Below are 14833 nucleotides of genomic sequence, written 5' to 3'. Positions count from 1 at the left end.
GCAAAAGCAAAGCAAAAAAAAAATACAAACTGCCAAGTTTGTTGCCTAAGTCTTTTGTCAGCGTGTGTGCCTCCGTGTGTCAACTGTGTGTGTGCACTATGACGCGGTGGCCGAGCAGCGAGATGCTGGCAATTTTCAAAAAATATAATAATCATAAAATAAAAAGCTGGCAACAATCAAACGGCCACAGCAGCACCACCACCACCACCACAAACAACAACAACAACAGCAAGAGCAACAAAGGCAACTTGTGCGATAAAAAAGAAATCTTTTGCGATTTCGCAAACTAAAAACGTTGGGAAAAAGCAAGCACAGAAATCAAAGCAGCCAGCAGCAAAGCCCGACTGCTAACTCCCCAGAGATTTTTATGACATTTTCACAGGCAGGCAGGCGGCAGGTAGGAGCACAGGTAAGGGGATGCGGCGACCAGTGCTGGCTACATGGCAGCCATCTGACAGACGCGTCACTACGTGAGCGACGTGTTTAAAAGTTTAATGAGCCGCAAAATAATTGCAAATGCGGCGCATGTCGCCAAAACGTAGCACAGAGGCAGCCAGGAAGGCTGGCAACAGCAGCGCAGCCGCAGCCGGAGCAGCAGCAGCAGCCAAAGAAAGACCAAACAAGCTGGCAAACTGGCGAGCGAGTCTGCAATCAGACGGCCAACACCCCCCAGCGCCCAGAAAGGAGGCAGGAAGGCTGCTGCCACCTGTCGAGGGCGGCCACAGGCCACAGTCAGTGCGGTTAGGCTTGGTCTCGTCTCGCTCAGTGTTGCTGCTGGTGTTGGGGGCACTTAATTGCCAAAAGCGTGACTTACATTTAAAAAATCATAAAAGCCACGAGACCAGCGCAGCAGCGCAGCAGAGCTCAGATTGCGACCAGATAACGATAGACGGATGCTAAGCGTTTGTCAGTTTCGCAAATTAACGAAAAAATGCTTAGGACGAGCTGGCGGCCAATTAGGAGCACTTACCGCAGTAACACACACAGACCGACAGACAGACAGAGGGAGACACTGAGTGAAAGAGAGACAGAGGCAGAGGCGTCGGATGAGTCGCCAACTGGTTGGCGGCAGTTGAGTTTGCTTTATGGTCGTTTAATTAGCGTCATATTAAAAGCTTTGACACATTTCTTTGAGTCAGCCAGAGTTGACGCCAAAAATGTGGGAAATTCCAATTGCCAAATTACAAATTCTCCCCCGTCGCAATCACCCCCTCTCAGACCATAGCCATGTACATCTGGTACATACCTAAATGCCCCAACATCGATATGTATTTAAACAGTATTAGCGTCAGCTTGTGGGCGTAATTGCCTCAACACATTGTTCCCAGCGATACGAACTACGCACAGCACGTTGAATGGCTGCCAACAAGAGAATTGTGCGCGCATAAATCATGGACCAGAGTGTCATTGCGGCTGACAGCGGAGACACAAAATCGGGTGCCAGATTCGGATTCCGATTCCAATATCAATTCCGAATCAGCTCAGTTCAGTTCAGTTTCAGTTTCAGATCTGGAGCAGCAGATAAAATATGTGAGCGTATGACTCGTATTTTATAAACAATCCGAGGCGCGAGAGTTAAAGATATATAGAGTGTGCGTGTGTGTGATGGAGTGGCTGTTGTCAATATCGGGACGGGGCGGGGCGGGTGAGTGGATCGTTGACCAATAACGGAATCTGTTTCTTTCGGCTTGGCCTGCGCCCGCACTTGAGCAACGTTGTCCCGCTGTCAATTTATCAACGTTTACGGTTTCTAAACATTTTAGCGCGTGCCTCACAGCCTCTCGCACGGGCCCTCGCCAAGCGCTAATCCCTTGGCAAACGTATTCATTTTGCGCAGATCGCCGGCTATCGGATGGCAAAAGGGGCACAGCCACAGCCACAGCCACAGCCAGAGCCACAGCCAGACCTACAGCTAAAGCTACAGCAACATTTATAGCGCAGGGATTATCGCGCCATTGACATTTCTTACTTTTCTGATTTCGTAGCGGACGCACAGCAGGTGAGTTGCTGTTGTTGTTATTGTTAGCGGCTAACGAAGCGGGCGGATTTGTAAGCCGAATCTCGTATAATCAAGTGTAGCTGGCTGGTCAGGCGATCGCGAGTCGGATTTGATTTATTTGCTGGTTATTTTAATGTCTGGACAACAGACTATCCGTTGTTTCATTAAACAATCATTGACTTCTAGTCAGCCAGCTAGCCAGCTAGCCAGATAGCCAGATAGCCAGCTAGCTAGATAGCCAGGCAAGCAGGCGGACAGTCAACTTTTATGACCACCATATAAACATGCATAAAAATTCATCAGCAGTTGTGAGTTGATTTTAGTTATGTGCCCGTTTTCCGTTTTGCTTGATTTTTATAGTCTTACAGTTCTGATGTTGTTGTAGTTGTTGTTGGTATCTGTGCAGCTATCGTTGCCTGCTGCTGGTCTCTTGGTGTTCGTTTTATTGGCCCAATTTGTAAATATAGCGCAAAAGTGTTGAGCATAACAATGAGCTGATCGGGCGGGATGGGCGGTGTGGGCGGGGTTTTGTCTGATCGGTGCGGCAATTTCTTGTGCATGCCATCAAGTTCGTTGCCTAAGTCTTTCGTTTCAATTCAATTGAATTCAACTCCGACTCCATCCGTTTCGTGCTGCATGATTTGTTGTTTATTTGTCGTTTCTAATCAAAGACTAATCAAACACGCACCCACAGCCCAAGTGTGTGTACAAATGCAAATAAATTACAATTCTTACTGGCCAAAGAGCTATTGAAATCAACATTAATGCATCAATGCGTTTTTTTGGTTTTTTTCAGTTTGGATTTTAATTTTCATTTTCATAAACAAACAGCGCAAAATGTACGCATTATTTATGATTGCAAGGCATGTAATTCGTATGCTAATTGATAAGTATCTTAAAATTTATTAACCAGCTAGACGCAACAACAACAGAAACAACAACAGCAACAACAACAGCAATGGCAACAATAATGCGTGCGTGCCGTGCGGCGTCAATTTTCAAGTACACAAATGCAAAATTGAAATCTTGATATATATAAGGCAACACTATGCACGCCGCTGTTGTTGTTGTTGTTCTCGTTGTTGCCAGCTGGTTCTCACGCACAGCGATCGAGCACAGCTGCACATTCGGACAACGTCAGGTTTAACGCTGACCCCGGTCCCCGACCCGAGCCGCCCCCTTGGCGGAGCCCATGACTTTTGTTATACCGCCGCCAAAATCAAGTTCAAATCTAAAGTCGCTTTAGTTGCGCATTCATTTGCAAGGCAAATAGATATTATGCACACTTTTTAGCTGCCCATTTTGATTTTGTTCGCCTTTTTGTCAATAGCGCAAAATATTTGTGTGTAACATAAAACCGCCTGCAATAACAGCTCAGAAACAAGCAGCAACAAGTGCAACAACCAACGCAACTTTGTAACATGAAATCAGCTACGAAATCGCAGCTAAAGCGATTTCGTCGTATCAACAACATTAATTACAACAGCCATGCAAAACTTACAACAGTTCGAGCCGAACTCAAATAGTGCGTATTTCAAATTGAACATTAAATTATGGTAAATATCAGTCACGCTGTAAAACAAGTGCGACTGAGCTCTAAGCACAAAGACTGACTAGCAGATACCCTGCAGCACGAGACTAAAGTAAGTGAATATTCAATTTTCATGATATACATCATGAATGCAGATTAAGTAAATTATAGTCGATTGAGCTAGATGAGAAGAGAACTGCCGCAGCAGCCTTAAAACATATTATTTTAAATCTTTATTTAGAACTTCTTTTTTCAATGTATTATTTAGTTTAAGTAATATTGAAAATATATTTTGTAATTCTTTTTATTGCGCATTATTTAAAATTTAATTTATTTGGTAAATGCTACTTAACTTAATGTAATTAATTATTAATATAACTTTGAGCAATTTTTGGATGGAATTTTAAATTAAATTAAATTTTTAATAGATTTTCAATTCTCATTTTAAACATTCAACTTTCGAATAATGTATTAGTACAATTTATTTGAAAATTTATTTTAAAATTATATCAACAACTATAAGGCATAATTAGTTCAAATTCTGTTAGATTTTTCTATAATGTAAATTTATTTACAAACTTTAATTAGAAGCATTCATCACATCAAATATTTAATGAATTGAGAAAACCAAATCCCGGTGCGTCAACAAAGCATAATCGTTTCGTTGATTTATTTCTCCAGCATCTCGTTATCTACTGACAATTTATGTGTCTGATGTAATTCCTATGCTGACGTCACGCATGCTTTGCGTCAATTAAGCGCAAACCCCAAAAGCATATAGAAAATAATAAATAAATAAAATGCGCCGACTGCTCAGACTTTATGGAAACGCAGTTAAAATGTATGTTGTGGTTAAAAGGGGTCGTCGGGTACGCACTGCAGTTGCAATATGTTTGTATAGAGGACAAAAAAAAAAAAAAAAAAAAAAAAAGAAAAAAAAAATTGAAATAAAATAACTACTACGTGTCGATCAATAACAACAACGCACGTTTGTCCCGTGTGTGTCTGTGTGTGTGTGTGTGCGACATTTTTGTACATTTTCGCCTTGATCTAGAATTTTTTCCTATTAATTGATCTCATAATGACAGACACTTCAAAAGCGACATCACGACATTTATTAATTAATGCACGCAGCACAGCTAAACGCGACACGGCCCGAGCTCGAAAACCAAATCGACCGGCTGCTGGTGCGTATACGTAACATACGTTTTGCATGCGTTAAAAACAACAACAACAACAACAACAGCAACAACAACTACAACAACAAATAATGCCGGCAGCTTAATTAGCATTTTAGATTACTTTGTGGCAAGTGCGTAGCAAGAGCTGAGCTAAAAGTTAGCTTATGAGGTTAGCCCGAAGGCCGCAGCTAAATTGCGTTTAAATAATTTTAATAAACAACTACTAGCTGTGAGTGCACTAAGTACGTTAATTACATACGCTCTTGTCGAACTATTTCCCGTTTGCCAATATACAAATCACAAAATGCATATATGTATGTACACACTATATAAGTATCTGTGTAGTAAGCTCTCGTTGCTCCGCTCAGCGGCAACAGCTGCACATTAATTAAAGAGGCGTTATCAATTAGCCAAGTTGGCTGCGCAGCCTGAGAGCGTCGTGGATGCTTCCCATGGCAGCTATCTGCAAATCATGGCGCAAATGCACGCAGCTCATGCAGCAGCTCAATTGCAATTAAGAGTCACAGAAAAGCGAGTGAATTGGGTGTCGGGCATCTCCTCCTGCCTTGGCTCGTTAGCCCGCGTAAAATGCTTTAATAGAAATTGTCAGCGGGCCAAAAGACGCGTCGACTTTTGGTCAGACGATATGTTATCAAGCCTTTTGAAAGTTGCAGCTGAAACTGGATTGAGATTGGTGTTTGTATTATTTTCGATATTTGGGCTAGTTGAGGGTTGAATAATTGCTTTTTGTATTTGTTGATTGGATTTAGTTTAGCTTTGATTTTTCAGATCTTATGCAAATGTTTGCAAATTTGTCAAATTACGCGTAGGCGACTCAAGCCGCGAGCTGGAAGTGTCGCTCTCGTTGTCTTGCCTCGCCGTCGCCTCATCGACTGACGCCCCCACCAAATCCAGATACTCGCTCTACTGTAGCAGCAAGTTCATTGAACCACCTACGAGAAATATGCAAATCGAGTGTTGAAAAAAAAAAATAAATAAATAATAATAAAACTGAGAGCGAGTGAAAAAAAGCAAAAACAATGAGCCGAAACAAAAAGAAAACTAATCTTTGATTTGATTTTTATAGCTTTTGTCTATACGCTGCTAAGAAACTAAAAATAAAATTGGTATGCATGAATTTTGCCATTTTTCCATTTATTTGGCTAATTTCTTGGCGTTTCACGCTGCATTCACATCAAAGCCAAATTAATTGATGTCACCAAAAACAAGCTGCTGACACAAAGATTTATGCGCCGTTGCGCCTCACACGAGGCAGACGGCATTTGGCAAGACGTGCTTGAAATTCTGATTGGCCGGGAGACCACTAAGAGCGTTATTAAATTCATATATGTTTATGGTAAGTGTATAAATTATTTATTGCTGAATTAAACGAAACAAAAACAAATCGCCAACCTAACAAAATTATGAATGCATAGCATTATCATTTTCAGCCCAGCATCCAAGCCGATCGTTCGTTTGGCTAATATACGCATAAAGATGCCGACTTCAGAGTCTTTCTTCACGGCTGACAATTAAGAGCTGTCACAACCAATGGCACAAACACATCCGTAATGTTGTGAATTATTTTTGATATTTTTATTTAATTTTCATTGCTAATTATGGGATTCACAAAGTGGGCAATAAAATAGTAAATTCATAAATTAATAATAAAAACTGCGCACATTTCCCAGCTGCCTGCGACCTTTTTTCGCAGCCAATTCGAATGTGATTTTGATTTTGTTTTTGATTTCTAATAAATAATTATCACGCCCATTTGCTGGGCAGAAAAATTCATTAGGCTGAAAACGCACAAATTTCTCACTTGATTATAGGCCACAAGGCCTCCCTCGGCCCATTTCGATTGTTGGGTTTCTATCAGAAGGGTCGACGCGTCGCTGTTGCGGCTGCGGCCGGCTGCTGCCACATGCGGCGTAATTAAATTTCCTTTGTTGCCTGGGAATTCGCTACGATTTTAATTGTCGATTGGCGCTGATGTGGCCTACGGCGCTCCAATAGGCCCTCATTTGGGCCAGTCCCTGGGCCGGGCCCTTCCGCTACAATTAGCAATTTCATGCGTCGTTTTTGTCTATTTTTTGGTGCTGTAATGTGTGAAATTGATTATGGCTGGCAATTGGGCTTATAAACGGCCAAAGCTTTTCCCACTTGTATTCGATTCAGTTCGGGCATTTTTTTCCTCTTATTTATTGTCTGGGAAACGATTTGAGCTGTGTTAATTGCAAATGGCTGGGTGAGTTGGGTATTAAATGGATTGAGATGCCGCTAGTTGTGCCACTCATAAGAAGTTACCGAAAAATGTGATCTCATGCCTGTGGCAGTGCCTGTGCCACAATGTCCACTGCGAAGCACTTTATGCATCATTACGTGGTGCAATTTGCAACATCTGCAAAGCATTTGCGAGCTCTTTGAAGTGGTTTTTATCAAAAGCTAACTCAATGTCGCCGATGCCTGGACTCTCGGCTGCCTCGAGGCATTATAACACTCGTAATATGAGCAACAGCCACATTCAAATGACACTAACGGTTCTGTCTGTCCATCTCCTAGTCTGTGTGAGCGCCAGTAATCATGTTTTAACGACACTCACACACACACACACACAAGCACTCATATGCAGACTTACAGGCGCGTCATCTGCGAGTTCATATAGAAATCTTGTAATCTGATAGGCATGACAAGAAATATTTTGCTTGTCATTAAATTTACTTTTATTTATGCAGCAGCGCTGATTGTTTGCTGTTTGTTGTTGTTGTTGTTGTTGGTTTTTCTGGCGTAGCTGTTGTTGTTTTATTCGCGTGTTTTGTTTCGCAGCAACTCGAAATTAGTGAAAACTCTTCACATTTGTGGCATGAAGTTGGCTTAGGACACACTGAAAACAAATAGCAAACCAAAATGTATGCATATTGTGTTGGCGCCTTGTATCGTCTGCCAAGCTCATTGATTTTGGCTAAAGTTGCTGTTGTTGTTGGTTTTCTTTGCTGTTTGTTGTTGTTGTTGTTGTATTGCGTAATAGACGAAATATTTGCGCATGCCTCATTACAGTTGGTTTGGTTGCCGTAATCGACGCGGGCGCAGTATAAGCGAAATATTCCGGGAATTCCAACTGGTATGGCGAAACAAAAGACTTAGGCAACAAACTTGCGCGTCGCTCAGCTGCTTAGAATTAGCAAAAGTTGTCGCTGTGTATTGTATGCTGCACAACGGATCCAGCCGGATAAGTGCGTGACATTTACGGTGCCTGGCATTGCACTGGCAGCTGATGACGGCGATGACATCAGAGATCAACATCAAATGTCAGTCAAGTGCGTCATCGATTCTACAAACAAAGGGCAGCAAAGCGTTTAGCTGGAAATCGAAGCGTTTGCAGTAGCCAAATGGGCACTAAATAAGACTGACAGCCCCACTGACTGACTGCCTGACTGACTGCCTGACGGATGGACCAGCTGACAGACATGCAAGTGATCAGCAAATGAGTGACAGACGCATAGACAGACGGACAGACAGACAGTCTGTCGCCGCTTAGACAACATGTGTAATGACGCGAAACTGTGTGCAAAAACCACAGCAACAGCAGCAGCAGCAGCAGCAGCAACAGCAACAACAATAGCTGGCATAATGAGCACAATTACAGGCAAAGCAAATCAAATGCAACGCGTTACGAGTCGCACTTTGAATCAGTCACAATAATTGCACGGGCAAAAAAGGTTCATAAATTATGGCAGTAGAAAAAAGAATTAATTAAAAAAAAAAAAAAACATAAAATGCATGGCAAGAGCAAAAGCAGAAAAAACTGGCAACGGTAACAAATGCAAAGCCACAAATGAAATTAAACTTGAGCAGAAAAAAAATGCAGCCAGACGGCTATTAAGAAAATTTCTTGTTGACTCATCCATCTAACCAGGCAGGCAGACGGGCGGCGGCGGCCCACAATTAACAACCCAGAGTCAGAGTCAGAAGCAGAGGCAGAGTCAGAGTCTGGGCAGCTACCAAGAAATTGTCAGCCAACATTTCTTGAACTCATTTGCGGCGTTTTGTATCAGAGCTCGGCAATTTCTTTGTCAGCGCTGCAATTAAACCATTGCCGACTTTGTTGTTGTTGCTTTAACTGTTACTGATGCATCTGTTATTGTTGCTGCTGTTGATGTTGCTGTTACTGTTGCTGCTGTTGTTGTTGTTGCTGACAATAAATTAAATTTAATGCGCTTTATGTACTGAGCGAAGCACACGCCCAATTGGAGCTGGAATCGGAATCTCGTGACTTGTGTTTCGCAATTGTGAGAATTAAATAATTCTTTGCATATTTATTTGCAAGTGACTTTTGCACACTTTATGTAATTTCCTTACTCTTAATTAAATATTTTTTGCTGCTTTGCTTTAATTATAGCTTTATAATTGATTTGGTAGCACATAAAAAATATGAAGTCAATAAAAGCACAGGTCGAAGTATAGCATATAAAAATACCCTACGATATGATAAAGCGCCTAATATATAATATGTATTGATTAACCAAAAAAAAAAAAAAAAAAAAACACAAAAAAAAAAAAAAAAAAAAAAAAAAATATATATATATATATTTTTTTTTATTTATTTATTTATTTATTTATTTATTTATATACATATTTTATATATTGTATATTCTTCTTCTATATTTTATTTTTTTTTATTTTCTTATACTGAAAATATGATTATATACAAATATATTGTTGAGACGTACAAAAAATAATTAAATTCATGAAAATAATTTTTTTTCTTAATTTCTGCTAAATTTTTTTATATATTTTAGGATGTGGTGTAGAAAACATATTTAAATATTGTTCGATCGAAGAAGTAGGCTAACTTATTAATATTACAAATATGCTCCATACATGGAGTGACTGTCCTACGATTCCGATTTTTTTTATGAAAAATATGTATTTAAAAATTGAATTGTTTGCTCTATATTTATTTATGTTAAAAACACTCTGCGATTCTCTATAAAATATTATGTTAAAGTGAATAATTTGTATATTTTTCCAGGCAGTTAAGAAGTAATTAAAATACTGCACTATTATTTCCGCTTTTGAATGTATTTCCCTTAATTTGTTTAGAATAAATTTTAGAAAAGCTATAAGAGATATATATATTTATTTATATAATGTATATACCTATATTGAATATTCATTTGTTTATATTTGAGCATAGTCGCATTTTACATTTGTTTCGCGCTGTGCGAATAAATATTTAAATTGCATTTCAATTAGGCGTGCCAGCTAAAACGTTTTTCCAATAAATTGCATCACCAGACTTTAACATACACTAGCTCTGACGATTGGACGGACGAACCAACCGACAGAAAGACAGTCAGACAGAGCGGCAGACAGACAGAGGCTAGCAATCAGCTGCTGTTGCTGTTGATTCGTCTATTGTTAAAGTGTTGAAGTGTTTTTATTTAAATTGCTCAACTGAACTTGTAATTATGGCGCGCTTTTTTGTTGCTGTTGCTGCTGCTGTTGCTGCTGTTGCTGCTCTAGCTGCTGATATTGGCCGGACAGAGTCTGCTCTTTGAGCTTTTTACATAAAGCTAGGAAATGACAGCGAGCGTCGTCTTAAAAGCCAAGTGGCCTGTTTGTAGTTGATGTTTTCTCTCTCAAATCACTGCAATTAATTGTTGTGGCAAACTTTTAAATAACGGTTTTATAGCCAAACGCAGCACCAACAGAGACAGAGGCAGCAGCAGCAGCAGTAGCAAAAGCAAAATCAAAGGCAACAACAACAATAATAACAACAAACACGGCAGCTGTTTTGTTTGTTAATTGTAATTGAAATCGTTGCGTCTGTTAATTGATGAATCTGCGGCTCTGTCAGGGAGTCTGTGCATCTAGTTGGCCGCTGCAGCACATAAAGTGCAATTAAAGACGCATAAAAGCAAAGCAGAGACGACTAAATAATAACTATGAACGAATTGAAGACAATTACACTTACCCCAGCTCGATTCGAATGAACAGCAATTAGCGCTCTCGCTCTCGCACACGCACTCGAGGCTCTCTGTTTTATTTTTTAGTTTTGTTTTTTATTATTTTGATTGGAACTATTATTTGGATTTGTCTGGCACTGGCATTTAGCTGATTGAGATTCTTGGAGGAATATACGCACACATGGGCACGAACACACACGCGCACACACACGCACGCACACACACAGTCAAACACTTGCAACTATCCAGCTTGGCAAATCTCAATCTTTGAAACACGGATGTGACCGTCGCGTCGCGACGTCAGTGCAACAGTTGCAAAAAGCAGCACGTGAAATATTTATGTAAATTTATTTGGTTTCTTTTCTTTTCTGTTGTTATTGTTGCTGTCGTCGTTGCTGTAGTTGTTGTTGCAGTTGTTGGTGTTTTTGTGTGCGGCAGTAAAATGCATTTGGAAACATTAAGAGGCACACTTTGCAATTGTCGTTTGGGGCGCTGCGATTTGATTAAAGCTGAAGCCACACAACTCAGCCAGCCGACGAGCTGCTGTCCGGCGATTGTTTTTGTTGTCGTTGTTGTTGTTGTTTTTGCTTGCTAGCTGGTCGCTTGTTGCCAGCTGTTTGTGTTTGTGGCAGGCAGGATTTGACTTGTCAATTAGTTTGTTACTTGTTGCATTTTGTTGCTGCCGACATTGCTGTTGTTGTTGTTATTGTTGTTGCTATTATTATTGTTGGTGCTGTTGCTGTTGCTGTTGTTCGTTTTGCTGCTATCACTCGAAGCACCGTTATCTGGCGCAACTCTCTCAACACTCAATACTAAACCACATAATGCAGGCGAGTAATGAAACGGCAGCAAGTTCGTTGCCTAAGTCTTTTGTTTAGCAGCGCGCCTGTCACGTTGTTATCGCTTCTGTTGTTAGGCTTCTACTACTACTAGCATATATATTTTAATTTCTTATTTTTTGTTTTTGTTTTTTTATTTCTGTAATTTTTTTTATTTTTAAATCGTTAACTTTTTTATCGCATCATGTTTTTCTATATACAATATAATTAATTTGCTGATATTTTTCTTTTTACTGCACGCTTTTTATGTGATCTTTTGGCGGCAATTAAAATTAATTTAATTTAATTTGTTTTATATTTGTTACTGCGCGACGCCGTTGATGGAAACAAGTTTGTCTTTTTGATTACATTACCATGTGTATAACTTATGTGGATATACACACGCACACTCACGTATATATATAGTTATATACATAGTCGTCTGGTATTTGGACGAAGGGCATATTCCATGTACACTCTGATTCACATACACGAATGTGATACATGCAGACGTACATGTGTTTGCATGTGTATGTGTATTAATTTGGTTTTATGGCAGCAGTGAATTGCTTTTAACTGTTGCTTGTTTGGCTGCTTTTATGAGTGATTTGGGTTTCGGAGTAGCCACAGATGGCTAAACATTAAAAATTTTAAGCTTTTGATGCAGCTGCAAACATTATTTGCTATGCGTTATGAATGCAGTTCGTTGGCTCGATGGCTCGCTAGCTCGTTGGCCAACTGTTGCGCTAAGAGACGCACGCAAATCGCATGCAAAACGAACGCAAATCGCAACTGAAACGCGCGCACGCGACTGCGAAAACGCGTGAACAAAACAGCACAAAAAACCCAAGTTTTTTGCAACGCGCGCAAACGCAAAAAGTTTAAACAGTCCCGCAAGAAAGTCGCACAGAAACTGCAAGAGGATGAAAACTGCAGGCAGCTCGCAGCTCCCAGCGCAGCCGAAGTTGCGGCAGCAGCAGCAGCAGCAGCAGCAGCAGTTGAGTGCAATTGCCGTTGCCGTTGCCGGTGCAGCAGCAGAAATAACAATAACAACAGCTACGGCAAGACCAACAACAACAACAAGTTGCAAAACACCAACGAAGCGCAGCGAGCAAAAATCGCCAAGCAAAAAAGTGGCAAAATAGCAACAACCTCTCAAAGACCGACTGACCGAGTAATACAGTCCAGCAGCAGCAGCAGCAGCAACAATAACAAAAGCCAACAGCCAGGCAGCCAGGGCTTACGATTGAGGAGCCGAGCTCGAGCATACGAACCTGGGAGCAACGGCAAAAAAGCCGCTAAAACTCAAAAACCTGTTCAGCTGGCTGCGGTCGCCGTTTGGTCTCTCTGCCAGCGTCGTTCGTTGCTTCGTTTATCGCCGATCGACGACGCTCTCTGCCAACTCGCAAGCTCTCTGCACCAGCAGCTCCAGCAGAACCAACAGCACCAGCTGGCTCTCTCCCTCTCTCTCGGTCGCTCTCTCTCTCGCTATGGCGTTGTTGAGTTTCGTTGGTGATTTTCCAGTCTGACGCTCTGCCTGGCTGACCTAGCGGTTCATTTCCAACTCGCAGCTGCGCTATCAGTTGCCGATCAGCTTTTGACCAATAAAAAGAGGTTTCGGCGACGTCGCTGGAAGGCGTCGCAGTCGCCGCAACAGCCGCTGCTGACTGCGGCGCTCAGCGAGCGCGAGCGAAACTCTTTGAAAGAGAACAAGAAGAGTTGGCTTTAAAAAAAAGAAAAAACACACGAAAACGTTAAGAGAATCAACCTGAGGCCCGCTGGCCATTTGGTTGATAAGAAATTGAATAAAATTATATGAATTTTATTAGCTGAAACGCGTCAAGTCTTTTTGTTTTTATTTCGTACAGTTTATGGCATAATTTCGCAGGTAATTCCACAAACGCCTCTCGACAAGTTCAAGCCGAATCGTATCAAGGCTCATTTATCAGCACATAAAAAATTGCCAATTTTCTGGTGAGAAACCAACTTGCCAAGCGGAATAAAAACAGCTAAGAGAAGCAACAAAAAATAAAAAATAAAGAAAAGCAAAATATATATAAAGCTGTTGTTACGGCTGCTGCTCAACTGCTTTGTGATTAAAATCATAATTGAAATGCGCCCCTTTCTGCTAACTGGCTAAGCAGACAAGGACAGCAAACAGCCAAGCAGCAGCAGCAGCAGCAACAGCTACAGCACTAACAACAACTGTGACACTTGCCACGCGTCAATGTCAAAGGCCTGCGCTTGACAATTTAATTGTCACACGCCCGCCGCTTTTGGTCAGCACACGAACTCGCTGCCGGGGTTCGAGCTCGAACTCTATTAACGATGCCAATTGACGGACACTTGAATGCAGCCCGACTGTCAGTGTGTGTGTGTGCTGAGAGAGAGATCGAGAGAGAGAGTGGGGGTAGAAGGGAGTTGCAACTCGAACTTTGCATTAACATAAACAGAGAAGAGAAGGGGGCGTCCATAACAGCAAAAGAAACATCTTGAACATTGTCATAAATAACGCGCCAATGACAACTTGTTCGGTCGCCGGCTGGGATTGGGATCGGGACTGGGACTGGGCACTGGCACTGGCACTGGGACTGGGACTGGCACTGGCACTGGGACTGGAGCTGACACAGCGACTGGGACTGCCTGCTCTAATGCTGGCAATTGACGTGCGGCGTTTGCACCTACTTGGTTTTTGATGCAACAGCAGCTGAGGCAGCGGGGGGAGCAGAGGCAGCAGTCCGGCTGCTCCCCAGGCGGAGGCCACATAAAAGTGGCGCGGCAATTGCCAACTTTGGTCAATGGCGGCGACAAGTGTAAAACGACTGTCGATGGCGGCAAACTGCAACAGCAACAACAACAACAGCAACAACTACAGCAACAGCATCAATATCAGCTCCTGCTTTAGCTTGGTTTTGGCCTGATCTGGTCTGCTCCTTTCAGCTATCGTCGACACGTTGACGGCGTGTTTGTGTGTTTATGGCAGCTGCCGTTTGATACTCATTCAAGTGCCGCCTAACATGATTTCGGTGTCATCTGCTTTTCAGCTTTAATATTGCCTGTTTAATGTGACATTTCGTAGCTGCATCTTGTTGCTGCCTCCTGCATTATTTATGAGAGTCAACAGCATCTCTAGCATTTCCCCATGCAGGAATCTTAAATGTTTTTTAATTTAGTGATGATTGATGTCTTGTCCACGTTGCCTTGACAACGCGACACACTTGACGCAGCGACGGCGACGTCGACTTCATCTGATTGCCATTGACTGCTGCCTGTTGCTGCTGCTGCCTATTGGGGATACGCAGCCAAAGTGGACGTCAGCACAAAAGTCAATTAAG

At 41.7% G+C, this 14833-nt stretch overlaps 1 protein-coding gene across 2 annotated transcripts in view; it reads right to left on the bottom strand.

Moving 5' to 3' along the window:
• The window catches only part of LOC6575281 (putative uncharacterized protein DDB_G0277255), a 67717-nt gene extending 56042 nt beyond the window's left edge, over positions 1-11675 (bottom strand). For both annotated transcript variants that reach the window (XM_044008018.1, XM_044008019.1), the window contains exon 1: positions 10689-11675. The gene's annotated coding sequence lies outside the window, so the exon portion shown is untranslated. The remainder of the gene's footprint in view (positions 1-10688) is intronic.
• Between the last annotated feature and the right edge of the window lie 3158 nt (positions 11676-14833).

Source organism: Drosophila mojavensis, unplaced genomic scaffold, assembly GCF_018153725.1.
Source record: "Drosophila mojavensis isolate 15081-1352.22 unplaced genomic scaffold, ASM1815372v1 contig_231, whole genome shotgun sequence".
Lineage (NCBI taxonomy): Eukaryota > Metazoa > Arthropoda > Insecta > Diptera > Drosophilidae > Drosophila > Drosophila mojavensis.
Note: the sequence above shows the minus strand (reverse complement) of the source record. Positions and strands in the feature narration are given on the sequence as shown.